General features: G+C 37.9%; 1 protein-coding gene across 4 annotated transcripts in view; it reads right to left on the reverse strand.

Moving 5' to 3' along the window:
• The window catches only part of elfn1a (extracellular leucine-rich repeat and fibronectin type III domain containing 1a), a 74383-nt gene that overhangs the window by 36747 nt on the left and 9962 nt on the right, over nt 1-27674 (reverse strand). Inside the window, exon 1 of one of the 4 annotated variants that reach the window (XR_014873675.1) lies at nt 1-27674. This exon is cut by the window's right edge and continues 9962 nt beyond it. The exons of 2 other annotated variants lie outside the window; for them this stretch is intronic. The gene's annotated coding sequence lies outside the window, so the exon portion shown is untranslated. One more of the 4 variants, XM_085156596.1, reaches the window with a different exon arrangement.

Below are 27674 nucleotides of genomic sequence, written 5' to 3' on the forward strand. Positions count from 1 at the left end.
CATCAAAATGAATCCGGATCTGTAACAGATACATCCGATAATGTCTGATGATGAGCTTACTAAATAAAAGAAAAAAGTCTTAACATTCATGCAAAGTCACATATTTGAGTGCACAGCAAAAAAAAAAAATTTAAATTGCACTGAAGATTTCTGAATAATATGTTGTTGAATTACACAACTCAAGGAGTGTGGAAGTTTTCATATTTTATCAAAGGAATACTCAGCAAAATTCAGATATTCTTTTATGTATCTTTAATCGTTTTCGACATACTCATGTTAAAAATTGCCTCAGATTTCAGTGTGTGACAAAAAAGCCTAAAAGGGGATCAATGAACTGACTTTCAACAACATATATAAGATATAATATAACATATTATTTATGAAGCTAAAATTTCACAGCAATCATTTTTAATTTTTATGCAACTCGGGAGGTCGATGTTGTTCAGGTCAATGTATGTTTTAAAATAATTATAGTACAGGGTGGGCCATTTATATGGATACACCGTAATAACATGGGAATGGTTGGTGATGTTAAAGTCCTGTTTGTGGCACATTAGTATATGTGAGGGGGCAAACTCCTCAAGATGGGTGGTGACCATGGTGGTCATTTAGAAGTCGGCCATCTTGGATACAACTTTTGTTTTTTCAATAGGAAGAGGGCCATGTGACACATCAAACTTATTGGTAATGTCACAAGAAAAACAATGGTGTGCTTGGTTTCAACGTAATTGATTATGAATAATCATTATGTGGGATGAATTTGACCAGTTTTCTGCATTGCAGTGGAGAATGTGAATTTTAAAAAATTATTGATATATGCGTTTGATAGAGCATTACATCATATCTTAATGGAAATTGCTTTAAAATCAACAGTGTCTCATATAGATACTCTCTCATCTCTTCTTGATCTCGTTTCCCTTTCAAAAAGAGCTTACGATCTAACATAAAGATAGCATACAGCACATTACTGAACAAACCAGCCAATATTTTGTCTCTTTTTTTCTCCATAAATTAGTCATTAGGTTTGTCATTGCTTGTCCTTCATTTAGCTGAAATTCTTTTTAAATGTAGCTTGGTTATATGCATACACTATATTAGCAAAAACCACTGGGTCAGCTAAAATTTGCACAGAGAAACTGTTCAGCCATGCAAACCCACGCCATAAAGCTCCTGGCACACAGTTTATGTGCTGATGTTAATGTCAGAAGAAGTTTGGAACTCTCCAGTTACTGAGTCAGCAGTGCATTGGTGACTTTTACACATGTGCCTTAGTACTTGGCAACCCTGCCCCTTACTTAGTCTGCCACTGAATGCTTCTATTTTGTAATAATACTACATTACAACTGACTGTAAAATATATAGGACAGGAGAAATTTCATAACCTGACTTGTTCAAATGGTGGCATTTGATGACAGTACCACACTGGATTTTAGTGACCTCTTTAGAGTGAGCCAAATGTTTGCAGTGGCAGACTGCATGATTAGGTGTTTGATTTTGTACGACCTGCAGTTCATTGTATTCATAAAATTACACAGAAGATTCATGGATTTGGTGCTGGTCATGTAGAAACATTACATCCTTTTTCTTTGGATATTATAATTTGGGCATTAAACATTTATATTTCCCCAGGATGCCTCCTGGGCGCCTCCTGGGTGAGGTGTTCCGGGCATGTCCCACAGGGAGAAGGCCCCGGGGCAGACCCAGGACACGCTGGAGAGATTATATCTCTCGGCCGGCCTGGGAACGCCTTGGTGTTCCCCCGGATAAGCTGGAGGAGGTGGCTGGGGAGAGGGAGGTCTGGGCTTCTCTGCTTAGGCTGCTGCCCCCGCGACCCGGCTCCAGATAAGCGGAAGAAGATGGATGGACATTTATATTTCCATATTTATCTCATATTTATTTTTAAATATTGACATTATATATCTTGAGTACACAGCAAATGTCAAAAATTAAGAAATTGTTGAATGAATAACGTATATAAAGTAGAGCTGTCAGCGTCATCTCGTTAAAATGACATTAACGTCATAACCGCATTAACACAGATCACCTGTGCGTGGGGCTGCACAGCGTCAACGCGTTAGCATGGTTAGTTCGTTACCGCCTTAGCGCCGTGCAGCCCCATGCACGGGGTGATCCACTCTAACTTGCTAACAAAGATTTGCCGCATTAATACGGTTATGGCATTAACGTAATTTTAACGGACAGCACTAATATAAAGTAAATACCTTGGTTTGAAAATCTTCAAGTAAACAGGACTTACATTCAAATAGTTTGAAAAGACATCTTAAATTTGACTCAAAGGTCACTATAGAATATGTGTTCTATATAACAAAGTGACACAGTATTTACTCTCAGAAATGAAGACAAGTTCTACTGTGATATGATGATTAAATTAACTAAATTATAGGTACCGGCCTACAGCATGTGCAGCTAAAGCTTAAGGTTCAATCTCACTTTGAAGATTCTCAGTAAGTTTGTATCTCTGCATGACAAAAGGAGTTTCTCTTTAATCTGTCGTCTTTGTTTTTTACAGTTTCACTAATTCTTGTTCTAATTCTGGACACTATTAGCATCACAGGGCAAATGAATTTTGCACTGGCCTAATGTTCCACTGTATGTGTTGATGAGTTAGAAGACCAAAACATGTTTGGTCATTTTCTTTATAAAAAAATATGTATTGTTTTTTGCATTTTAAAAAATAGAAAAGGTAACAAAGATTGAAAGAATATGTACTATAGGACATCCCTAAAACTAATTCATTTTTAGGTATCATAGTATACTATCAATTCTCTGATATTTAATATATTTCAGTGTATTAAAACAGTGAATAAAACTGTGACATCTATAATTTGCAATCAAAGGTTTAGTTACTTGGGTTATCTTGGGGCTCTATGTATGCTAAGGCTAATGTCTCATTACTAATGCTGAAGTACAAAGCAGACCCATTTCCCCTCCCTTTTCCAATTCTTCTCTCATCTCTTCTTGATCTTGTTTCCCCTCCCAAAAGGGTTTACAATCTAATAGGACTTGATTGGTAGTAAGAAAGGGGAACAGAAGTGGGATTTTTTTGTAGCATACTTTGACCTTGGATACAAATTGACTTAGAACAATAGCATCTCAGACTGGCTTTCAGTAGCAGTCAGACTTGCCGGTTCATCTGTCAGTCTAAAAAATGAGATTCTAGTTATCAATAGAGAACTGCATGTTAAGTACATTAAGTTGGATTTCCAGGTTCAATTTGCTTCCTTCGCTGTTGCTATTTGCTGTACAGTTGCAGTGTGTCGGAACTGAATCAAAGCAGAAAGATGCAATTTATAGTCTTTGAGCTTATTTGTGACGCTTTCTATTCTATTGTTTCCCTTGTAGATTGCTTGTTTTGAGCCTTCTTGTTGAACCACGTATTATATTCTTGTGACCTCAGAGGCCAGAGTTTGATCAAATTGGTCAGGCTCTTGACTTTCGTCTGCATTTGTGTTGCACTGTGGTTTTTTAGCTAATGCATTTGCCTTCCTTTTAAATGTCTTTTTGATCTTAATTTGTTATCTTGCACGCAGGCCTCTTACAAATTAGCAATGATTTGGTTAAGTTGACCTTTTCTTGTGGGTTTTTTTTTATGTTTTTATTGGATTTTGGTACATTTTCCAACATCTGTTTGTGCTGGCTCTGTTCCTGAGCTTCAATTTTTTTCTCTGCTTCCAGAACACCTCTGGGTTGGTGTTGTCCAGTGTCTGCATGCATTCCTTCTTGTTGATTATCTGCTGTGTGGTAGGCTTTTATATATCAGTTTCACGTGTTTTGATTGTATTGTCTTCGATACTCTCTAGGATATACCTCATTTTTAATCTCCCTTATATTATGGAAGTAAAAATGACTGATCTTTCCATTGCCTGTGGTATATAAGCTTTAAACTGTCAGAAGAGCAAAAAGTATAGCTTCCCATCCCCACCTCATAATATCTAATATTATCAAATTCTTAAAAAAAATCAAAATAAAATTACCCACCCCATTTTCAAGGATAATTTTCTATCTCATTGCATTTAAAGGTTTCTTCATAATAAACTATCTGTGTTGCTTAATGGCTCCTACAGAAACTCTGCCACACCAACATCAGAGATGGTAACTTGACAAAATAATAAAGTCGACTACAATGCGTAAGTATCAGGAGAGAGCCAGGAGAAATGTTCACTGATGAGGTAATATATCACAATGCTAAGCACTGCAGCAACAATGCTGCTCTTTCTCATTTGCTTTTTGGCTTCAGATCAAAACTAGGTAGAGAGCATGGTGGCTTGCTCAGTGCATTAAATGTTGAAATAGAAATGTCCCAGAAAACAACAGTTGGAAAGCTTTTATTTCAGAGATTGTAACTGAAAATAACAAATACCATCTCAAACCAAAAGTGAATCTAGAAGTCTTTCAACATACCAACTACTACATATTTAATACTTAATGTGTATTACGTATTACATGTCTACACAGTACAGTATCTTTACCATCTTGGCCTTGAGTTTTAAATTAACACATCTTAAATTTCATGTTTTCATTTCATGTTTAAAAGCCCCGAAAATCACTTTCTTGTTGCAATCAGTGGGGTCCATATGCAAAGAGTAGGATATATGATTCATATTTGAATCACGTAATAGTGTTAAGAAAAATGTGTAGCTATTTATTATGATAGCTGGTCAATCTGGCAGCACTCCAGTGCAGTGATTAGCACTGTTGCCTCAAAGCAAGAAGGTTCTGGGTTTGAATCCTCTAGCTGACTGCAGTCATTCTCTGTGGAGCTTGCATGAACTCACCACCTTCTGCCCATAGTCCAAAGACATGCATGGGTTAGGTTAATTGGCAATTTTAAGCTGGCCATGTGTTAGCCCTGCAATAGACCTCCCTTTTGCCCAGTGACAGCTGAGAAAGGCTCCAGCATACCTTTAACACTGAATTGATTAGAAGTAGAACATATATGGATTGGTGGTCAATCAAATATGATCAAAAAATACTAATACTAATACTACTAATACTAATACTAATTAATTTCTGCACCCTTGGACAAAAAATACCCAAATACCCAAACAGTCCTGATGAGAGTCCAGTGAATGAAGCAGCATTTCTGAGTGTTACATTCCTGATGTGTACTAGGAGGAGCAGTGTGTGACTGGTTTTGCAATCTCCTTGTAGTTTCTTGTGGCTCTATGGCTGTGTGTGTGTGTCATCATGATATATTGCTCATTTTTCATGACCAATGATTTATCTTTGGCTAAAGTGTAAACCAATATGCTCTCACCGAAGGGCAGCAAATACTGTAGTTTTGTCAGAAGGTGCTGGAGAAACAGTGGTCTGGACAGAATCTACATAAGGAGGCAAAAGACTTTGTAGTGGCATTAATCAAAAAATAAATGCCACCACTAAAAGAATGCAGCTTCACAACATTAATATTGCAAGTGAAAAATGATATTTTGCATTAAAACGTAATGCAAAGCAGTCCTGAATTAATGTCCACATTTGAAAAATTGGAAGTGACACTCTCTCATGCGCACCAGTGCCAAAGTGTGAAACTCAGAGACACCAGAGTCTTAATTAAAAACAACAACAACAAAAAAAAAAAACAGTATTTAAAGCTGGGTATTTATTTAAAGCCCAATATTTAAAGCACTGAAAGTGTAAATTGGCTCTTAAAAAACATTACACATAGTGGGTGTGGTGACATTCTTATGCTAGTAAGTAAAGTTAGGTAAAGTAGATATTTCAGTAATATAGCCTGAAAATATATGCAGAGAAAAAGAGCAAAGCTTCTATGTCACACCCGTGGACGTAATGTTTCCAGGTGCTATGCTAAAGCTTCCTAAGAGCCTCTCAGGGCTGTGACTGCCAGAGCTAACAGTTATGGAAGCACCGGTAACAGGCTCTACAATGTAAACCTCTCAGGGCTTGCATGAATAGCGCCGCCGCTTGATATTACTCCACAGTCGCATTAGTAAAGTATCATAATAAATGAAACATTCTCCTGAACACCCCATTAGTAAACCTTATCTTTTCACAGCTATCGAACAAAAGCCCACAATCTGTGAGAGGTAGAAAAGCTTTATTTCTCTCTCTCTGTCTTTCCTCTTTTGTCTCTTTGCCCTCTTTTTCACATCTGCCCTCATTTATTCATGACTTGTTTTCAGTGCTACTGTGTTAGTGGGTGCCTCACCTTAATATATACATTAGTCTTAATTTAAAAAATATTGCATATTATTAAAATGGCATATGTATTACAAAATCCAGAGTCTTAAAAGTGCGTACAGTACATTAAAAGTGTGATTTCAGTGTATCAGAACTCAGTATTTTCATTTAAATTAAAAGTGATCTTGTCTCCTATCTATTGTCACTGTGCACTCTGTGTTTGTAACCTTACACATGTCTTACTCAGGTTCTTTCAGTGTCACTGCCCTCTGAAGTCTGATGTCCACCATGAAGTCAGACTTAATGCATTTGAGACATCTATTATTTAATGTGTCTCCTTAGCACACATCCACATACTTAGCTGTTCCATCCTCTTTAGCAGGGAAGTCTCTCTTGAAAATAGAAACACCTGAGGAAAAACACCATTATCAGAATTTCTTTATGAATCTCTCTTTTCATTTTTTTTTCTAAATTCTGTACTGATACATTAATTCATTACTTTATGTAATACCGTGAAATTTAAGGCCCCGTTGATAATAATTAGAAAGCTTAACCCTTGATTGAAAAAATAAAACACCAGAGGGTAATTATATAGTCCTGATTAGGACCTAAATCCTTCTTATTTGACAATACCTCCAATACGAACACCGACTATCATTTACACACCTTTAACACTGCTTATCACACTATTGTATCACCTGAAGCTCAGCTGACTTCTCCGGACTTATCAGTATAAAGTGTTTAAAAATAGACAACTTAATATTTACATTAACTATGTAGTAAAAAAAAACTGAAATCACGATCAGTTAGTTTAGGCTTCATCATTAATCTATTTGAACTGTGCTCAGCTGGACAAATGTCACTGAACCAGCCACTGATCTGTCTCTGCTGAACCTTGAGACCAGCTTGGATAAGATTTATGTCAAGTTTTAAAATAGATCTGTACTTGTGAGGTCACAGTTAAACAAGCAAAGTGGTATTTTCAGCCTACTCTACTAAATGCTTGGACTTAGTCTTCTACTATCGTGTAGCTGCAGTCGGTAAGAATATCGTCATTCCTTTCCTTTTTTTAAACAAGTGCACTTAAAAGTAGAGTTTCAAAGGTATTTGTCTTCACTCCTGGGAAATCCAAATGTTTTCCTTTGCATTATTTATGAAACCTGAAAGTCAAGGCAGAGATTGTGTTCACCTAAGTGTGATTTGCAGCACATTGCCTATGCCTCCTTGCCATATGTCATTCTACCTGGCTGCACACCAGCAAGCTAAAAGCCTGTGTGCTTACATCATCGTTCTACTGGGAAGAGATGTTTGCAAAAATGTCCACAACCATCTGATTCAGAAGACTTTGGGAATACTGAAAAACACAGGCTATGTTACAAAGGATTGTTGTAGCTTTTATTACAGATTCATTATCCGTGTGATATACATTTTCAGGATTATGGAAATCGCTATACTAATACAGGTTTTGTTTTGTACAGCTCAAACTAACTAAAAAAACTCATGTTAATGTAACATAACAAGAAACAGTTCCAACCATTATTTCGTCCATCCACTTTTTACTGCTTATCGTGGTCAGGGTTGCATCAAAGCAAAACTGCCCAGAACTCCCTCTCCCCCATCACCTTCTCTATCTCTTCTCAGGGGATACTGAGGCGTTCCCAAACAAGCCAAGAGAAACAATCTTTTACCCCAGACATTCTTTAGAAAAAGCTTTGAGCTGCTTGCATCCACAATCGTATTATTTCAGTCACTACCCATAGCTCATGACCGTAGGTGTGGGCAGGAAAGTAGATCAACCAGTAAATGGACAGCTCAGATCGCTTTTCACCAGAACAGATTTGTACAATATGTGCATCACTGCACATGGTGCCTATCATGCTCCCTGCTCCATTCTTCCTGCTCTATCCTTCCCCCCAGTCTTGACGTCCACTTGTGGGGGAAATTCACCTTATCCCATCATGAACCATGGCGAGTCCTCACCCAGATCACTTCGCACTTGGCTTCAGACCGTCCTAGTGCAAGCTGGAGGTCAGCACTCCAGCATATTAACTGCAAAAAATCTGGAGCCCACCACACTGGACATCCTACACCTCTTGATTGCAACAAAAAAAATGTTGTCCATAAGAGGTATGAACTGCATCTTTGACAAAGGGCAGAACTGACATAACGCCCACTGAGAAAGAGTTATAACCTAATGCACACAAACTTTAAAAGAAGAACTTGTGGGTTGAGAAAATGTTTCTTTAAGTGCCAGTCAAAGTTCTTTGCTACCAGCAAAGTTGATCAAAGCAGCAGAAAATTTATTTTTATGTGATAGTTATCCTGAGTGGAAACATTCTTGTATTGTTTTTGTTACATAAGCTTGTGTGCTGATTCACTGAAGGAGCACTGCACAGTGTAAATGCATTAAGGTGTTAGAAATAAGTGCATTAGGAGAGTTAGATATTAACAACTGGTTTTATATGTCCAGTCATTCCAGATACAGTGCAACAAGTGGCATATCGGGCATTGTCTTTCCTGCCTGTTGTCCTACACAGTTGGATTCTCAGTTCACAGGTAGAAAGTTGCATCTGGTTACTCATCAGCTGCTGTATGAGCAAAGGTTGTTGTTAGATTGCTCATATCAGACTTGTAAGGAAGTTATCTAGTGTTACTTCCCAGTGAGACACAACATATTTCATCAAGAGAATTGGCAGACTATCTCTGCTGACCTGTTACATGAGAGTTAAACATTGGACTAACTTCAGAGATAATTTTGTTGATGAGTAAGTGCCAGGACAGAGACCTAATTAGGAGCACTTTAACACAAAACCTAAGCGCAGTATGGTTTTGAAGCAGCTCCCATAGGGGCTGAATTAAATCATCCTGCCTGAATGAGCATATGCAAATTTAACCAAGCCGAGATTCAGAAATAGGTGACAGAGAGCCCCATTAAACAGCCCAGCGTGATTATAGAGCTAGAGTTGCTATATGTAACTTTCATCACCATGGCAACTTTTAATCACACTTTCAGTGGCCTTGCACTTAATAGATGCTTTAGAACAATGGATCCACAGGTGCTGTCAAAACCAGCAGGTTTCCTGCTTACACCAATATCTTGCATCTCTAATGGCAACCCATGTGGTTGCTTTGATTTCATGACGTCCGATTCATGCAATCAGAAAAGCCTGAAATTTACCAACTAAGCTAATCACGAGTGCTTAATAATAGCCCCTTGGCTCTCATTAATTTCTGCACCCTTGGACTGTATAGACACCACAGACAGAGATACGATTCCATCAGTAAAACCAAAAAAACAACCACACTCTCTATAGCTGTCTGTTGGGCTGATTTACTGATTTAAAATCCTGACTATTGGTTCACAACATCAATGTAAAGCAGATATTGATTATTTTCATTATTATTTAATGTGCTAATTTTCACAAGATCAGGCCCATTATTTACTGGGTACATAAAATGCATAAAAAAGCAAAAGCATAATGAAAAACTTGATTTCTTTTGCAACCATTTGTGTAATGAAAACTTCAAAGACGTAACAGGTAGGAAACAAGTACAGGTGAAATACGATCTCAATTTCCAGACAAGGCTTTATTGCACACATTACGATTTCACTCTATACTTAAACTTTGACCTGAACGTATAACAGTTTTGGACATTTGCATGACATTTTGTCATAAATACTACACTAAGTGTTACCTGAAGTCACAGTATTCTTAAACCTTGGGTGAGTTTTCCATTAATCTTAGTAAACATCAAACATGTTAAAATGTTGAAGGACAGACAAACAAATGGACATGCAACTTGACTGGTCGACAGAGCTAGATAACTGTCAGTTGTAATTCTAATGACTGAAGCTAGGAAATGTTTAGCATTTTGCTTGGAAAATGTTTCATTGTTTTCAAAAGTTGCTGATTAATTATCTGTCCTTCACTTTAGCATATTTAATAATCCTCTAACCAATACATCTGTGCAAAAATCTTCTTTACCATTTGTTACCATCATTTGTAACATTTCCTGCAATTACTTCATGCAGTTTTGCTGGAAGTGTCAGAGCAGGTGTGACAAAAACCCCACCTTTCGCAGTATTTCACAAATTGTAAAAACTTGCTTATTCGACAGGTGTAGTCACACCTATACGGCAGATATGGTGCCATCTGGGATTGTATTCAATGACTGTAGTGCATTCACAAATTGTCAGAACACTTGAGCCTTCTCTATAAACTAGTAGAAAGAGAAGGCTCAAGAAAACATTGTCCAGACCCGTTAGGAGATATACTCAGAGGAGTATTGTACAAGAAACAGTGTTTCAAAAATGGAACATTTTCACACCAAGCAGTCTACACCTTCTTTGAGGAAGACAAGAACCAACTGTCAGTTCAGTGAGCTTAACAGCTGATCTGTAGGAAGAGGCCTTCTTTTCCAAGAAAACTGAGCTACACTTTTGTCCTTTCCATCTTTCTTTTTACATTAAGCCACTGAGCTGCCGACATGTGAGGAAGCAAATGATTGGTGTATGTCACTTGACTTTTCCTTTATCAACTGACACAAATACATCACTCTACATAGAAGGAGCTGAGGGGTGATAGGACGTGTAGGGATGTCCTGTGCTTAGAGTTGTGATTGAGTCATGCCTCAGTGCTCAGGAAGGTGCAGCACATCTCTCAGGTGCTTGTCAACTCTGTAGGCTGCCGTGGACCCAAACAAGCATCAGAGGACAAGCGTGTTTTCTCAGTATATAGGTTGTGGCTCAACATATGCAAGTTGAAAGCCTTGTAAAATTACAAATCGACAAATGAAATGTTCCCTCAGAGATTCAGAACAGCAGTGCTGCTCAGTGTAAGACTCACATAGCATGAATAATAACCATGAAAGACTCTTACAAGTGTCACTAAGCTAAACAGATTTAGTTCTAAAGATTATCTGCCCATGTAGTACAAAGAAAAGTGAATCCACTTTTAAAATTAGATGATAACATTTTTTGCTATGTACTGAAAATTACACTCTTCTGAACAAGAGAACAGGCTTTGAATGGTTCAGTAACATGATAGCTGAAAATGGTATGCAAATACATTTTTGGAATATCACTCGCAGTGGCTGAAGCTGTCAGAGACATCGTGTTTCTGCTTCAGAGAGCTAAAACAGTGCTGCATATTGTATGGCTCAACTAGCTTTAAAGTGGGCCGGACCAGTAAAACTATAGCATAGTTATGTATAAGAAGAAAATGACAAATGGACTGGTAGTGTACTTATATAATGTTACTCTGAGCACTCAAATACAAGCCTCATTAACCCATAAATCGTTTTCAGTACCACAGCAGTTTTTACCTACCATTCACACACTCAGACTCCAGTGGATGCACTGGGGGTGACTCCGGGTTCAGGACTTTTCCCAAAGACACTTTGACATGCAGATGGGAGGAGCTGGGGATCAAACCAATGATCTTCTGGTTAGTAGATGATCCGCTTTTCCTCCTGAGCCACAGCAGCCCAACAAAAATCATTCTCTTGTTTTTCCTCACCACACCAGTTTTTAGGTAGCTTACCATTCAACAAGAATACTATAGTGTGTTTGCATACAGGGCACATGGTTGTGTTTCTGTAGAAAACTGCTGGGAAAGCTGCTGTATTTAACTTTGCCTCATTTAAGTTACTTTAAACAAGAGCAAAAAGTATTCTTGAAGAAAGAGTCTTAAGCTTAATGGGTTTCAGATCTGTTGCATGAGAATTTTTCATACAAATGCATTTTACAGAATAAAGTTAAAAATGAAATTACATATCTCATAAAGATGAGTTGGTTTAGTGAAATCCCACTAAACCCATTTTTCCTTCCTTCCTTCCTTAGCAACACAGCTGATTTAAAAGGCTAAACATGTCTTGAAGTTCTCCAGAGGCCTAGTAGTAAACTAATCATTTGATTCAGGTGTGTTGCCCGGGGTGATATCTAAAACCTGCAGTACAATGGCCCTTGAGGCTTGGAGTTCCCCAACCCTGCTTTAAAGATTAAAACCAAAAATACAAACACTATTTTTAATTGCATTTCATCTGTTTATTTATTTATTTATTTGCAGTGATCCTTATTTGTAAGTCTCTTTTGCTTATTCATTATCAACTTGCTCTACCTCCCTAAACAAGTTCAGACATTTAGCCATTTCTGAGCAAAATTCGAAATGTGCACTACATAACCCAGGAAAAAAAGAAATAGGCTGCTCAACAGAAGTTGCAAACACAGAAATCACTCACTGTGAGGAGGTGGAAGTTGTACAAAAATGAGGGAACCTTTTCCTCTCAACAGGCTCAGTCAGTGCTCCTCTCTCTGTGGTGGATATTGTGGAGGCAGGCAGGATAAATGAAGAGAGAGACAGAGTGGCTGTGTTGTAGATTTGAGGCTGGACAGCCTGAAGGCAGCAGCAGAGAGGAGACTGAGGTCTAAACTGCATCTTAAACAACACCTGGTAAGCTTATGCACCTACACGATACCTCCAGCCTCCAGCTCAGCATATAAAGGTATTATACTGCGCTCCATGGGGGCTCTGCAACCATTGTAGTAGTACTTTATTATAATGCTTGGGTTTCTTTCCAAGTTTGGACATTGTTTGTGAACATTCTGCATGTAAAGAAATCCCAAGCTGTTCTAAATCATGAAAAAACAATGCAGAGATTGAGCCCTGGTTTGTTCTGGCTTTTTGCTCTAATCCTCCACACAAGCCAATAAGACACGGGGATATTTACTACAGAATTTAAGTGTTCAAAGAAATGCACTTCTATTATTCAGAGACAAAAAGGGAAAATTGTTTTTTCTTTGCATCATTTTTAAAAAAATCTTACTTCTTAAGACAAGAAAAAAACATTAACTTACAGTTTAGCTAATTGACTGTTGGCCAAGCCCTCAGTGCGGACAGTGCCTGTATATAGTCACGAAACACAATGGTTTTTTAAGGGTAACAGTTTTTCTGTTTTTGTGCTTAGTTAATCAGCTGTAACTGACCTTGAATGGCATTAATTTTATGAAATAACTCTTCTTATTCTTAATAACTTCTTATTCTGACTGTTATCTCTGACTGTCAGAGACTACAGATACATGTACAAAAAAAACCCCAAACAAACAAGTTGAGCATTATGGTGATGTATTTTGCATAGGATCTGTGATATTAAATCCTCTCTGTACAGTTGGCTCATATTCTGGACAACTTAGACGCATTAGATCGGTGAGCTCAACAAAGCAATGGTGTCAACCTCAGGATAGGATATGCCCAAGGTGGTGTTGACTATCAGCTGATAACGACAGCTACTGAGTTCTTCTCCACCAGTAGCACTTGAGCCTACTTAAGTTCAAAAATGGCGAGCGCACACCGAGCATGACAAATATTATTAAGGGGATTAGAGGCAAGCAAACATAAAAAGAATCATCTGTTTTGAATTTTCTCGTGACCTACAGTAGATGTGTTTTTGCACTAAGGAAAAGATAAAGTGTAGTGTGCTTGCAGGTGTGCAGCATGACCACAAAGTGAGAGAAAAGGGATGCTGGACAGAGTGGTTTTTTTATGTGCATGTCTTTGATGAGCAATTCGGTGTGTGGTAGAAATCAATTTACAGAAGATAATTGTTCATTTCCAAGGGGAGAGGAGGAGGCAATGAAAGGCAATAAAAGATTAAGCCTACATCACTGTACACATATGGTACTAATGGGGACAATGATCATCTCCCAATGAATCCAATTACAAGGCTGGTATTTTCGCACCTCGCAAGTCTTCACGTCTTCATAAAAGAACAGTTAGTCAGCCGTCCACATCTAATAAAAAAAGTTACTGAACAGGTCATACTTTGCTGATAAACTCTCATTTGTCTGAACAGTTTGACAGTTAAATAAAAGGAGATGACAGCTGTCCAGGAAAGCTCAACCGTGGAGTTTCTGGCTGTAGTGAAGTCGATGGGATTAGCTAAGGGATTAGCTACTGTAAGTACAATAACAAAATGGCACGGTGTGCACACAATTACCCTGCCGTGTTTGAGGACAGTTGATAAAAGCAGGAAATGAGTCACATTTAAAAACAGGATTTGAGCAAAGATCAAAATGTTGTAATAAAAAGAACAACACATCACTTATAGCCTGTTTTGATTTCAATAACATCATGACATTTGGAAATCTAAATCATATACTAATAATAACAAACAGGGAGATTTTTTCCTATTATATTTGATGGGTGAAGTCTTTTTTTTTCTTCTTAGTTTGGGCCCAAACTGAGTCAGGTTTGAATTACTTTTCATGTTTAAGTTCATCCACATATTAGAAACATCATAAACATACTGTTTTCATGATTTTGTTGAAGTCTGGAAATCAAAAGGAAATTCTGCAACAATAACATGACATGCAAATTGACTCCTAAGTGCTCAAATAATTGTAAAGAGTATTGGCACACTTAATAAAAAATTGGAATCACTTGATGTCCGCATACCATTGTTGAGATAGGTTAAATGTTTATATTCTCATTATGACTATACGTTGCATACAGTAATGATAAAAAATCTATGATTTATTCATCAGCACTAGAACCTAGCATGTTCCTCCTGAAATTGTATTTTGAGTTTTAGAAACCACACAATGTCACTGCTTATTTCTCCTGGCAGTGAAAAGTCCTATCAGTATTTGTAAAATTGAAATCCATCTGAAGAAACCTAAAAATACTTTTTCCTGGTATCTACTTAATCCAAGATATTGAAAATCTGCACACCATTTACAGTATAATCAGCCCTCTTCTGAAATTATATTAGATTTCAGACTCCCTTCCAAGAGACTCTCATCAACCTAACATTAGGCTTGAAGCTAGCAAATTATGGAAGGCGTTCGTTTAAGGGCTGGCTTCTCTCCCCTGATGAAGCCTTTTGTGATGGTTTTGGAACACTGCAAAGTCACATATCATTTTCATAGGGTTTCAGAAACAATAATCAGAATCCATGATAATGAAAAAGTCACTCTCAAAGCCAGAGAAGCAATACTTATCTGCTGTGTCATATTGATGCATTAGAGCGCCGTCATTGATAATGAATAGGAAATACACTTAGATGACTCATAAATAGTTAGTCCGAACTAGACCCCTAGGAGCTTTACATCCTTTAACAGTAAAATAATCAATCCTTGCGCTAAGAATAGAAATATTCTCTTCACTGCTAGTATTACCTTATCTGCCCGTCACTTTCTTTTGTATATTAAACATAGAGACATTAAATCTTTCTTTTTTTCTCCAGATAACATTAATGAAACAAAATGTCAGCAGATCAAAGTCCTCTAAAAATATTTGACAGCTCTAAGCTTAAATCTTACTGAATAAGAACTCTATTATGCATGTATTAATTGAAAACACATTTGCAGTACAAAAATTATTTTCATTATTTATTTATTTTTTTATTTTAATTATTATTGTTTAAAATGTTTTAACAAAGTTTAGTGCAGACTTGTTGCAACCACTGTTAGCATTGTTATTTACCTCTGGTAAGCCCTAACAGTGCCAAAGCGATTATAACACTTCTCTGTAAGGAGCAAAAGAGGAAGTAATGTGATGGGGACTTTCTCAAACATTTTCAAAAAGCTGGCAAACAAAATTAGATTTCGGTCATGTTTTCATCTGTTGCTATTTCAATTTGTGGTTTTGAGTTCTACTGCAGGTGAAACTGTGGTGAACATATGCCAGGAAGGTTATGCTTTTGTAATAAATGCACACATTTGCCCTACTACTGTTTTCAAAGGCCTCTGTGTTGTACTTTATCATATTTCAACTTCTCTGATTTTGAGCATGTTTATTATATAGACTTAAACATGCCCTTCTTTGTCTTTTTTTTCTCTATATGGGACCATAATTTATAAAATTAACATCTTGATGTAATCAATAAGACCAAGACTAATTACTGGGACCATAAACTCATCAGAAAATGTTTACTGAGGTTTTATATTAGAAGTGTTATTTTCAAGTTATATTTAGATCTCTATTTAAAATCAAGGGTGATGCCCCCAGCTGGTGCAGATTTAAGGCACTGTTCTCATCCACAATGCCATCTTTTGTGTACAGTCTATTGTTCTAACCTTGCACTTAATGTCAGGAGAAGATAATTTTATGCATTAAAGGCAAACCTAGAGTATGACTTTAAACATCAAGGCATTTCTTGCATTCTTAATACATAGTAGATGGTATTGTGCGCTCTAACTATTGGGAAATGGCCTATTTAAATTTATGTATTTCCTATTTCCCAAAGCAAATGAACAGAATGCCACTTTTCTGCTTGGATAACAGCAGAAATGAGGCATTCTCTTTGGAATTTGCTGTCAACGAGGTGTGGCGAGAGAGATGAGGTTGAATAAAAGCAGACAGATAGCTTAGCAAGAGAGGTTAGAGAAGAGAGAACAAAAACAAGGACTGAAAACAAAGGTTAGAGGAGAGACAAGCAACATAGGCGATAGGGAGAAATGAACAGATGAGGACAGGGAGTGCTGCCAGCCTGGTGTGAGTGCATGTGTGTGGGGCTGGAGGATAATATGGCCACGGTGGCGGAACACACATCTCGCATCACACTCAACAGGTGGGTCAACAAGGGGCATCTCAAACAGGCAGGCAGGAGCTTATCTTAATTCTGAGGGAGAGAAAATCCAAGATCCCATCCACACAGACTCTCTGTAATCGATGCTGACAGGTAATTCAGAGTAGTGCATGGGAGAGCTCACAGCTTCCAGGACTGGCAGGGCATTTGTGTGGCCTTGGTTGTAACACTATAAGCAATCAAAGTGCTTGGCAGTTCTAATACATGTCCAGATAAACAGATATTTTACAAGAGTTAAAACCTAATTTAGCAGGGCACCTAATGATGATGAATGTGACCAAAAAGCAAAACTTCAAATTCACAGTAGTTATTTCTCCATCTATTAGTGACAACAGGATTGGTCTCAAATCAAATTACTGATGTTAAAAAAAGAAGAAACTTTTAGTAGATCTGCATATTATTGTGGTGTCATGATAGTCGTTCTTTTTTCATATAGACTTTTAGCGGTGTTCCTTGTCATGGTTTTGTTATTCACTTATGTGTTACTTTATGTGTTTGCTTAATTTTTAAAATAACCACTGTAATGCATCCTGGTTCGTTTTAATTCCTGGCTTTGCTTATTTTCTCTCCATTTTTGTGCGCTACCTGAATTCAATCGCTCAGTCAGTCTCCTCTCTCTATATAACCTCCTGCTGCTCCTCATTCAGGAGCTGGATTGTCTTGTTAGTTGCTGCAGTCGAGCTTTACAGCCATTTCTTGGTTTGTTTTCTTTTTGTATGACCTTTGTGGCCATTTCCTGGATCTTTTGCTCTTGTGTGATCCTGTTTAATGAAGTAAGGTTCTACCTATACTTTTGGCTTTTCAAACTGTTTTTGGACTTTGCCTTTTTGCTGTTCCTTGTTTATTTTGTTTACCTTGCTGAATGCCTCCAATTTTAAGACCTCCAAATTGATATTAAAGTTTTGGATTCTGGATTTTTGCCAAGCACAGGTGTCCGGATCCTCTCTTCTCTGAAGTGTCACCAACAATTCCTATCCAGATATGTCATAAACTATGCAATATTTTTTATTTTTCACAATAAAATGTACTGAAATGCTAAGATTTTGGGATGTGAATACACAATGAAGTCTTTTGGAATTTAAAATCAGAGATCAAGTTTTAAGCAGCAGAAATTACCTTCTTCTGAAAGGTGTTTTCTGAAAGGGGTCATTGGGGAGCCCTCAAAGAAGAGCCCCTACTCCCCCACACTGAAAGGAACCAGTTGAGATTGTTGGAGAATCTGCCTAGGTAGCTCCCGGACAGGAAAGGGGTCATTGGGGAGCCCTCAAAGAAGAGCCCCTACTCCCCCACACTGAAAGGAACCAGTTGAGATTGTTGGAGAATCTGCCTAGGTAGCTCCCGGACACCTCCCAGGTAAGGTGTCTTGCCAGGAGGAGGCCCCGAGGCAGATCCAGGACCTTTGCTACTCTGAAAAATTTGTTTCTCCTTCTTTAGTTGAATCTATTAAAAATACCCAAGATAACACAGTTTGTCAGTGTCACTGGCAAGAATCCATTCTTAAGAATGGGAAACAGGAAGAAAAGCTGAGGTATGCCTAATCAGACAAGATCTGGACTAAAAATCACCAGCAACGCATCTTCAAGAAGCCTGGAGGACCAGAGAGTCCAGGTGGTGCTGAACAATTAAGATGGGCAGCATATTTTCTTTCAAACTCAAGTCTTTTGTGCAATATTGTGTATATAGTTATTTTTGATTGATTGGTTGATTGATTTATGTTACATTTTGACAAATTTGCAAATTAAAGTGTTTTCTGTTAATACTTGGTTGTTTTTCTTTTTAAATATATAGACTACTATGAGTCAGCATCTACCCCCATGTAAGTAAATTGTTTTTTTGGAGTTTGCATAATCTGATTAATTCTTATTTAATTTTTTTAATGGTGTTAGAAAAGCCTCATTCATCACAAGTGTATGTCATGCAAGAAAAAAAAGAAAGAAAATGAATCATCATAATTAAGGCATCTTGACTGATTCATTCATCTTTCCATTTTCTTAACTGCTTATTCAATTCAGTGTTGTGGGCGGTCAGGGTAAGGACATGCATTTTAGTCAGCCTGACATGCGTTGCTTTGGACTGTCGGTGGAAGTCAAGCAGAAGAAAAAGCAAGTGGGCACAAGAAGAACGTGCAAAATTCCACAAAGATCACAGCCAACCATGTAAGGTTACTAAGGTAACATTGATATCATTTTTGTGGGTGGCAAGGTGGAGTGGTCAACACTTTCACCTCACTGTCCCCTCACAGCAAGAAGGTCATGGGTTCATGTGTGTGGAGATTGGATGCTTCATGGGTTTCCTCTGGATACCACAGCTTCCTTCCACACTTCAGAGACATGCGTTTTAAGGTAACTGAGATTCTCAATTAGCCCCCTAACCCCCCTCAACCCTGAACTGAATAAGCAGAAGAAAACAGATGGATAAAATAATTGTTTTCCGATTCATTCACATGAATATCTGAAAGCTGCTGTGCTTTTCTAATTGGCTTTGATAAACGTTGTTCTGGTCTGATCTGGTGCTTTCTGCATTATCATCTTGCCCAATTTAGCAGTGCAATATAATATTATGTTGCCATAGTATTAATGAGTATCCCAACATAAACTGCCTAATACATAATGTGACACTTGCTTCCTCTCCCAAGTTTCTCACTCTGTGCTTTTCAACTGTCTGAGTCAATAAAAACAGCATACAAAGGTGAGCAATCCTCCCACTTGCCCATTTAAACTAATGTTGTTGTTTTGAAAAATCTCAGATACTGCAGGATATAAAGACCAAATCCAGAGGCCAAAAAACGGAGGAGGGTGTATGTAGGCTAGCAGGGGAAGTGTGATAACACATGGCTTTGTATCCAGAGCACATTAAAAAGAGAAGAGAACTCATGTCTAACTGGTCCCTCAAAGCTGCCATTGGCATCTCTCCAGTTTTGCGAGAGGACTTGTTATGTAATTGCACAAGAGCCCGTTTTCTCATCCTTGTCTATTGCTAAAACCAACACGGCTGGCGGTCATCAAAAGCCCGGGCCACTAAAGTAGCAAAAGAAGATGAAAGAAAATGTGCAGACTTTACGATATTTGTGAATGAGTACTCGCAAAGTCTTTAATGTTTCCTTTGAGGCAGCGAATAATCCTGAAACTACAATGTCTTGTTTTGAATGTGGGTCACACACAAGCATCAGTGACATTCACTCAAAACACCGAGCTGACAGTGCGAGCCAAGCATAAAATATGCTGCATATACTGTATTTTACTATGAGCATAAATTCCAAGTCTCATGAAAAAATAAGCATTACGACAGACTACAATGTGTACTTATTCACAAAAACAAAGCATATATTTACAGTCAGATAGTGCAATCCCTCCTTTCATTTTAAAGCAGAAAAAGCAAAAATCCAGGTGTTAAATCTATCTTATGAACATATTTTACAGTTTTTTTCTGCATCCTGAATACTGTATGTCATCCATTGCTGGCTGTCTATTTTAATATAAGCAGTCAAGCAGTCAAGAGTAATTACTGGATACAGTAGACACACTGGAGACTCAAATTAGAATAATAATAAAAAAGATCTAAATCACCATCATAATTTTTCTATGTTAGATTAAATCTCTTGTTTAATTAGCATGATGTATTATTCTGTGTTGTTTTCCCTTTATTTGACAGTTCACTGTAGACCATGACACATACCAGTGAAAGGGAAAGAACCAATATGACATTTGACAAAGACCCTTCAGCTAGATTCTGACTGAGGACATTTTGGTTAAATGGTATGCGTCTTACACCACTGGGTCACCAGGAAGCCCCGTGTGGTTAGTGCTTGCATGGTTTGTGATGCATATAAATGCAAATGAATCATGACAGGGCAGTTCAGGTTACAGCAGAACCAGACAGCAGGCTTTATATAGAAAAATAGAAAGCCTTTTGGTTTTTTTGCCCTTTATCCCCGTCCCTCTTCTCCGCTGTTTTTTCCCCCTCTTCCTTTCTCCCTTTTCTTTACCTCATTCAAGTGTGTCCCGTATCTAGCAAGTGAAAATAAAAAATAAATAAAATAAACAACAAAAGGCGAATCAAATAGACCATTATGGCAAGGCTGGGATGGTCAATTTGGTAAAGTAAATTCGTTGGGCATCTTTCTTTGCCTTTAGATGATGGCAATTAATTCTGATGGCAAAAGAACCAAACGGGACAGGCAAAAAAAAAAAAGAAAGAAAAAAAAGAAAAATGGAAAGCAACAAAAGAGAACTAAAAATTCTTCTGAGATATGTATGTATATGTATCTGATATATCTCATAGAGATAATAAAAACAATAGATAACTAAACTTGCTGTGTTTTTAGACTCTCTGTCATCCGTTATAATTTATAATAGACTTCTGATACAACTTTTGTGCACCTTAGGAAAAGAAAAGAAACACCAAAACAAACAAATAAAAGCTTCTAATGAAAGATGGGACGAAAGGTCAAAGTCACTTAGTGTCAGGGAGTTCATTTTCACAGGAAACTTAGAAAACACACTCGATCAATAAAACAGAAAGTTCAAAATGGGGCTCTTTTATGAGGGGTTCCTTCATCCTTTTGTGGTCCTGCCTGAGTTGAAATGCTGGCTGCAGTCCGAGCTGCAGGGACGTCAGCCAAGATCGCCTGCAGAACCCAGCTCCTGTTTCTTGGCCTCCAGTCACCGATGCATTCAGCCACAAAAACTGGAAAAGCTTTGACGTACATGCAGGCAAATTTTATTTAATTTTTAAACTATGAGTACATGCTATGATCTTTGTATAGAATCTGCAGTGTCCCTGCTTTGAACATTGTCCACATAAAAGATCTATGCATCACGACTCCCTCAAGCTAATTTCACATGCAGAGTGGTAATTAATGTGGAAAGAGATAAGTATGCTTTGAACTTTGTTCTGCAACGTAGCCCTATTCGCTATGGGGTGCACACATTGTATATAGCTCTCATTATTGCACTGTTGCTTATGTAATATCTTAAGAAGGTATTAGAATCTTAATTAGGCAATAACTGTGTAAATTAAAGTGATTATTTACATTTTTCTGATAATTACAAGCCAGTGTGAAGTGATTGCTTCACCTGTTCTCTAGGTTGCTATGCTCAGTGTCTCCAGTCATAATCAGATGCAGCGTGTATCTTTGTAATCAGGTCATGGCGAACAGGGAATACAGAAAATCCTTCAACAGCAAGAATTATAGAAAATAAAAGATGTGGCATTTTTAATTAAAAGTACAGTGACACTACTGTAGACATAAGCATTTAGCTGTGTAAATCAGATTAGACCGAAAAAGATATAGTTCGTCAGCCTGAACCTTAATAAGAAGGTACAGAGCTCACTACAGTGTGCACTTTTTCCTCATGGACATATCTGCTTCCTCTGATGTGAGTTTATACGCTGGTCAAAATGGATTACTTTTTTTTAATCAGGCTCATATCTTAACAGACTATCAAACGAGGCTAAAATTAATTAAAATTTCAGCCTCTTTTATGCTCTGATTAATGTAATTATAATAAACCTAATTTTTGCATTACATGCTAATTTGGGGGTTGTCTCACACACACTTCCAGGAGTATATTTATCACAGAATGAATGGTGTTATTACAAATATGCGTGAACAATTTTGAAAAGTTAATTTTGTTATTGATTTAAATTAAGACCTCTGATCATTGTTGCAGTTGCACTGGTTATTATAGTTGGCGTGTTTGATGTAGTAGATCTAAATGAACTGACAAAATCCTTTTGATAATTTGCAAAGATAAAAAAAAGAAAAGAAACACTTACAAGCTGATCATCATGTTATCACTGACATTACTGTGACATAACAGATGTACCTCTTTGAAAACTTCCCTGGAGGAGACACTCGAGGTACAACACTGATGAGTTGACAGAGGGACTGTGCCCACAGCAGATAGGATTTAAGTCTGTTCAGGCACACCCCCAGGGCTAATAGGCACTCTGACCCTCAAGGGAAGCCTTGTCCTCGAATAAAACACACAGAATACTCTAGAAAGATTTCGTTCTCAGACTGATTTTTGAAGTTCATCCAGCACTCCGGGGATATTGAAGAATGGTGACTTCATGGAGCAGGGAGATATATATTTGATATAATTGAATTGTTTACTTTTGGACTATATTGGGGGTGACTGTAGCTCAGGTGGTAGAGCAGGTCATCTACTGATCGGAAGGTTGGTGGTTCGATTCCTGGCTTCGCCTAGTCTGCATGCCAAATATCCTTGGGCAAGATACTAACCCCAAATTGCTCTCCGATGCATCCATCGGAGTATGAATGTGTGTGAATGTTAGCTATAAAGCACTTAGAGAGATGTGCTTGTGCGAATGGGTGTGAATGGGTGAATGCACAAGTTGTGTAAAGCGCTTTGAGTGCTCAGATGAGTAGAAAAGCGCTATATAAGAACCAGTCCATTTACCATATATTGTCATGTTTTAAAATTCAGCTAAAGCTCAATTGGCTATCTGGGAATCATTATACAACAGAAGTGCACGCCCTGGTACAATATCGCTTAAATTTCACATAATTCAGAACTGCATTACCTTTGTAAAGTTGACATGCACAATATTTCCTCTTGGTAATAAAAACATTTTCAAATGAAAACTGCCCTCCAGCACACTCCCTCACCCCTCACTCTTAACCCCAACCACTAACATGCAGATTAGAAAACCTGTGATCACTGAACCAAATGTAATGTACAATTATGAAATGACTTGTGAACACTATGTATACTATAGTGACAAAAAGTACTGGGCCACTACACATTACTACCCATTACAACTACAGGGCATGCTCTGCCATGAAGCCTCCAGCACACAGTTTCTGTGCTGTTAATGCCAGAGGAGGTTTGGAACTCGTTGTTGAGTCAGTAGAACATTGCTGCCTTTCATACACAGTGCAACCAGCGCTCAGTGACCCCCACTCTTTACACGGTGAGTTTAATTATTTTTTAGAGTCTTTACCTCACAATATAAAGTGCCTGGAAGGGACTGTTGCTGTGATGTTATATAAATGGAACTGGATTGTACTGAACTGAGTTGGTGTGGTTCCTAAATATTGCCAAATCTTAATCATATTGCTTCCAATTCCTTTTGGAAGGGAAGAAATTTCAGCGGCATCCTATTGCAGTACCATGCTCGAATTTCGTAAAGCGCTTTACACAACATGTCTCATTCACCCATTCATACACAGATTCAGACAAGCACTTTTTTTTCTATGTTTCTATCTAATATTTACACTCTCTTTAGAAAGTTTTGTCCATATAAGGTAGGTTTTTCACTTTTGGGCTTATAGGCTGTGTCTTTCTATATTAAGGCTACACGTGGAAAAAGAAGTGGAGAAGGAATTGAAAGATCTGCAAGTTTCACCAGTAATCAAGAGGTATGGAATGAGTCATACCTCTAATACCAGACACAATGACTGCCTCCTAAATTAAAGCAATGGACAATGCTCCTCTTGCTCAATGAATGGACAATCGGTGAACTGACATTGTATAAAGTTTGCCTTTGTGGACAAAATCCAAAAAAAATAATCCAATAAAAGAAGCCAGTTGAATATTGGGTATACTCCTTGTTCAGATAAGATCAGGATAAATTTGTTCTGCTTAAATAGAGTCTGGAGTTGCTGGCATGAACCTAGCCAGGACAGTGAAGCAGACAGAGGAGGGAGTGTGATGATTATGAACTGCAAAGGAACAAAAGATGCTGAGGAGATTATATTTATACTGTAGATGGCATGAAGGCTTGTGGATATACCAAACTACTGAATGACAAGATGAGGCCCTACAAGCTCTGCAGTAGAGGAATAGTAATATAACAATCCTAAGCACACTGACAAAATCAAATAGGAGTTTTAAAGAAGAGCAAAGGAGGTCATAGTTTTACCCAGCAAGTATTACCAAAATAAAATCCCTAAGTGTGGAAGAACATATCTTATCTAAGTATTAATATGTGTAGTATTAACAAGTTTTAATAAAGTTGTCAAATTTGATGTATTTTTGGGAGTCTTGGGCAACCGGGCCATTTGCTGTGTTTCTTCTTCAGTGCTTTTCCCCCCAGCATACCTGTTTTCTCTCGGTCTAATACAACAAAAAAGCTTGAATTATTTAAACCACCATTTTTATTTTTATGCTCATTCTATGTTATTGCCATATCAATGCAGCAGTGAAGTTAAATTTAAATTGAAAACAAAATTGTAGAAATGTTGTGTTGAAGCTTTTAACTGTCTCGACACTCTCTGCTGTGCTTGTATAACACACAAATGGTCTTTTTGTTCAGTCTGTCAGCTGAAAACCTTCCTAAATAGAAAACATCTTAGGGAAAGGCAGAAATCACTTTACTGAAATTGCTACCCAGCAAACGCCACTGTTATTATTTATCTGATGCAAATTACTGAGCAAAAGATGGCTGATGATAATAATTTGTATTCAACAGTGCGTGCTTGAGTTTTTTGATCAGCCTTGCTGAATTTTACCAGCTATAAATGCATTTGGCAGATGTGTGCAAAGACTGTGGATCTGAATCCACTACTCATGTTGTCTAAGCTCTGGGCTGTTAAGTGGATTTCTTATTTAAAGTGTCACTTAACTATAGACTGTAAGAAATAGACAGCAATCTTGAAGTCACCACTGGTATGTCATGGGTGGCATATCAGTCATGTTGAAGTCCTGCTCGTAGTATTTATACTTCTTTTTACAACTACAGTCTCCCCCTGCTGGCCACAGGGAAGAATGCAGTGTTAAAGCACATCTGCATTAGCTGTATTTTTCAGAACAGAATCTAGGGCTACGTCCACACATACACGGGTATTTTTGAAAACGGAGATTTTCCGTTTTCGTTTTTTTTAAAAATCCCATCCACACGTAAAAGCCAAAAAGGAAGGAAAACGCTGCTAGGAACATGCCAAAGCAGCAGGTGGCGCTATATTCCTATCCGTGTAGAAATGTTGGCCAATCAGAAGTCAGCCTGGGTGGGAAAGAGTAAACAAAGATGGCGCATAGAAGCAGAACTGAGTCCTATGTCTGGAGGGACAGTAACTGTGTGTGTATATGTAAGCATTTAAACACTGCAGAGAGTAAAATTAACAGTAATGGTATTTTGTATAACTCCGCCATTGTAGAAATTCATTTCACTGAAACAATAACCTGGCGCACAGTGTGACGTCAAAAAATGCGCACACCTTTGACGCTGCGTTTTCTCTGTTTTTCTCGTCCACACCTAAACGCAAAAACTGGGTTTTCAAAAATATCCACCCTGGCAGGAGTTTTTAAAAATCTCCGTTTTCAGTGACGGAAACGCCGTTTACGTGTGGACGAAAGGTGCAAACGCATAGAAAAATCTGCATTTTCAAAAATACCCGAGTACGTGTGGACGTAGCCTAGGTCTATTTTTATCTCCAGCCAACTTAGCACAAGTTAAAAGATTGTAGTAGGCTAGTGTAAACAATCAATAAAGTCTCTTTTTAAAATGAGAACAATCAAAAGATATTGATGGAAAGTCCAGTTAGTTGAAATTGTTAGTGCTATTTAATTTTTAAAAATCACATATATGATAACAGTTCTTCATTCATATTTAATTGGGTTTTTGAGTCCACATATGAACATGGAGAACAGAACTTAAACTTAAATACAATTTTTGTGACTTTGGTAAATATGTCAGTTATACATTTTTTGGAAAGCTAACCCTAGGCACGCCACTAACCATGTCTCAGGGCTGCAATGGTAGAAAAACATGACACACTTTTGAATAAGCAATGCCCAAATATATGGTAAAATCCCTTGATTGTTCAGTGTCCTACCACACAGGAAAAGATTTTGCAGGGTCAGTTAAGTTGACTGCCCAGCTCCTTCACGTGATCCACGTCGACAGACTGACCTAAACCCAGAGCTTGGGCTCAATCTGGATCTTTTTAAAATTTGCATATGGAGAAGCACCTCAATGGTGAAGCCCTGCTCACATTATGCAAGCCTACTACAAAGGACAGTCATACAAAACACTCACTGCCCCAGTGAATTGGCTTGTTGAGACGCCAACAGAAGCTGTACAGAAACAGAGTCTATTAATGTCAACTGCTGTTGACTAAAGGCTCATTTTAACAGCATGTCCTGCAGTCATGCTCTATAGACCCTAACTGTGCATTTTAATCATTGTGCATAGCTTTACACAGATTCCAAATGATCTTGCTAAAGAAGTGGGAAAGCATAATTGGCACACAGGCTTTACACATAATCTCCATATTTATTTGAGGAATAACACCTCACAGGTCTGACAATCTGGCACCCAGATCCTTTCTCTCTCTGTGTTCTAGTCTCACAGTGGGTGATCACCAGTCTGAGCTGATTCGGCCTGAAAGGCAGCACTGTTTAATGAGCAATGGAGGGCGTGAGCGAGAAGACAACAGGTGGAGCGTCAGATTGATGCTCTGCAGCTGGGGATGGACCACTTTTCTTGCCAGCTGTCGACCTAGATAATAATCATTAAAAAAGTATGTTTGCAAAAATGTTCATGCTACCAAGGTATTTGTCTGTGATTTCATTAGCTGTTGAGAGAAATAACTTATATTCACAAGATGTTGTTCATCTGGCTGTTGTTCAGAGAATTGAGTTCTGAGCATGGCAGTTATCCAGGTAAATATTGATATGTTTCTGATTTGCTGCTGTAAGCAGAAGGGAAGCTGCCAAGAAAGATCTTGCATCCTATCTGAATCATGATCTGTAGTATTTGGTAACAGCACTCTAAAATCTTGGCACAGTACAACACTGACTTCATTGCTCTGGGCACACTGAATATAGAGATTCTTTTTCTTTTTTTTTTTTGGTCCGTTGATGTGGCTTGGTTCAGTTAGCCCACTGTTCTGCCTTTATTTGTTGCTTTGCAATCAACCTACTCTGTAAAGCAGAGCAACTGGATTGTTTGATTAGCCA

The sequence above is a fragment of the Neolamprologus multifasciatus genome, chromosome 4 (assembly GCF_963576455.1).
Source record: "Neolamprologus multifasciatus chromosome 4, fNeoMul1.2, whole genome shotgun sequence".
NCBI classification, from domain to species: domain Eukaryota; kingdom Metazoa; phylum Chordata; class Actinopteri; order Cichliformes; family Cichlidae; genus Neolamprologus; species Neolamprologus multifasciatus.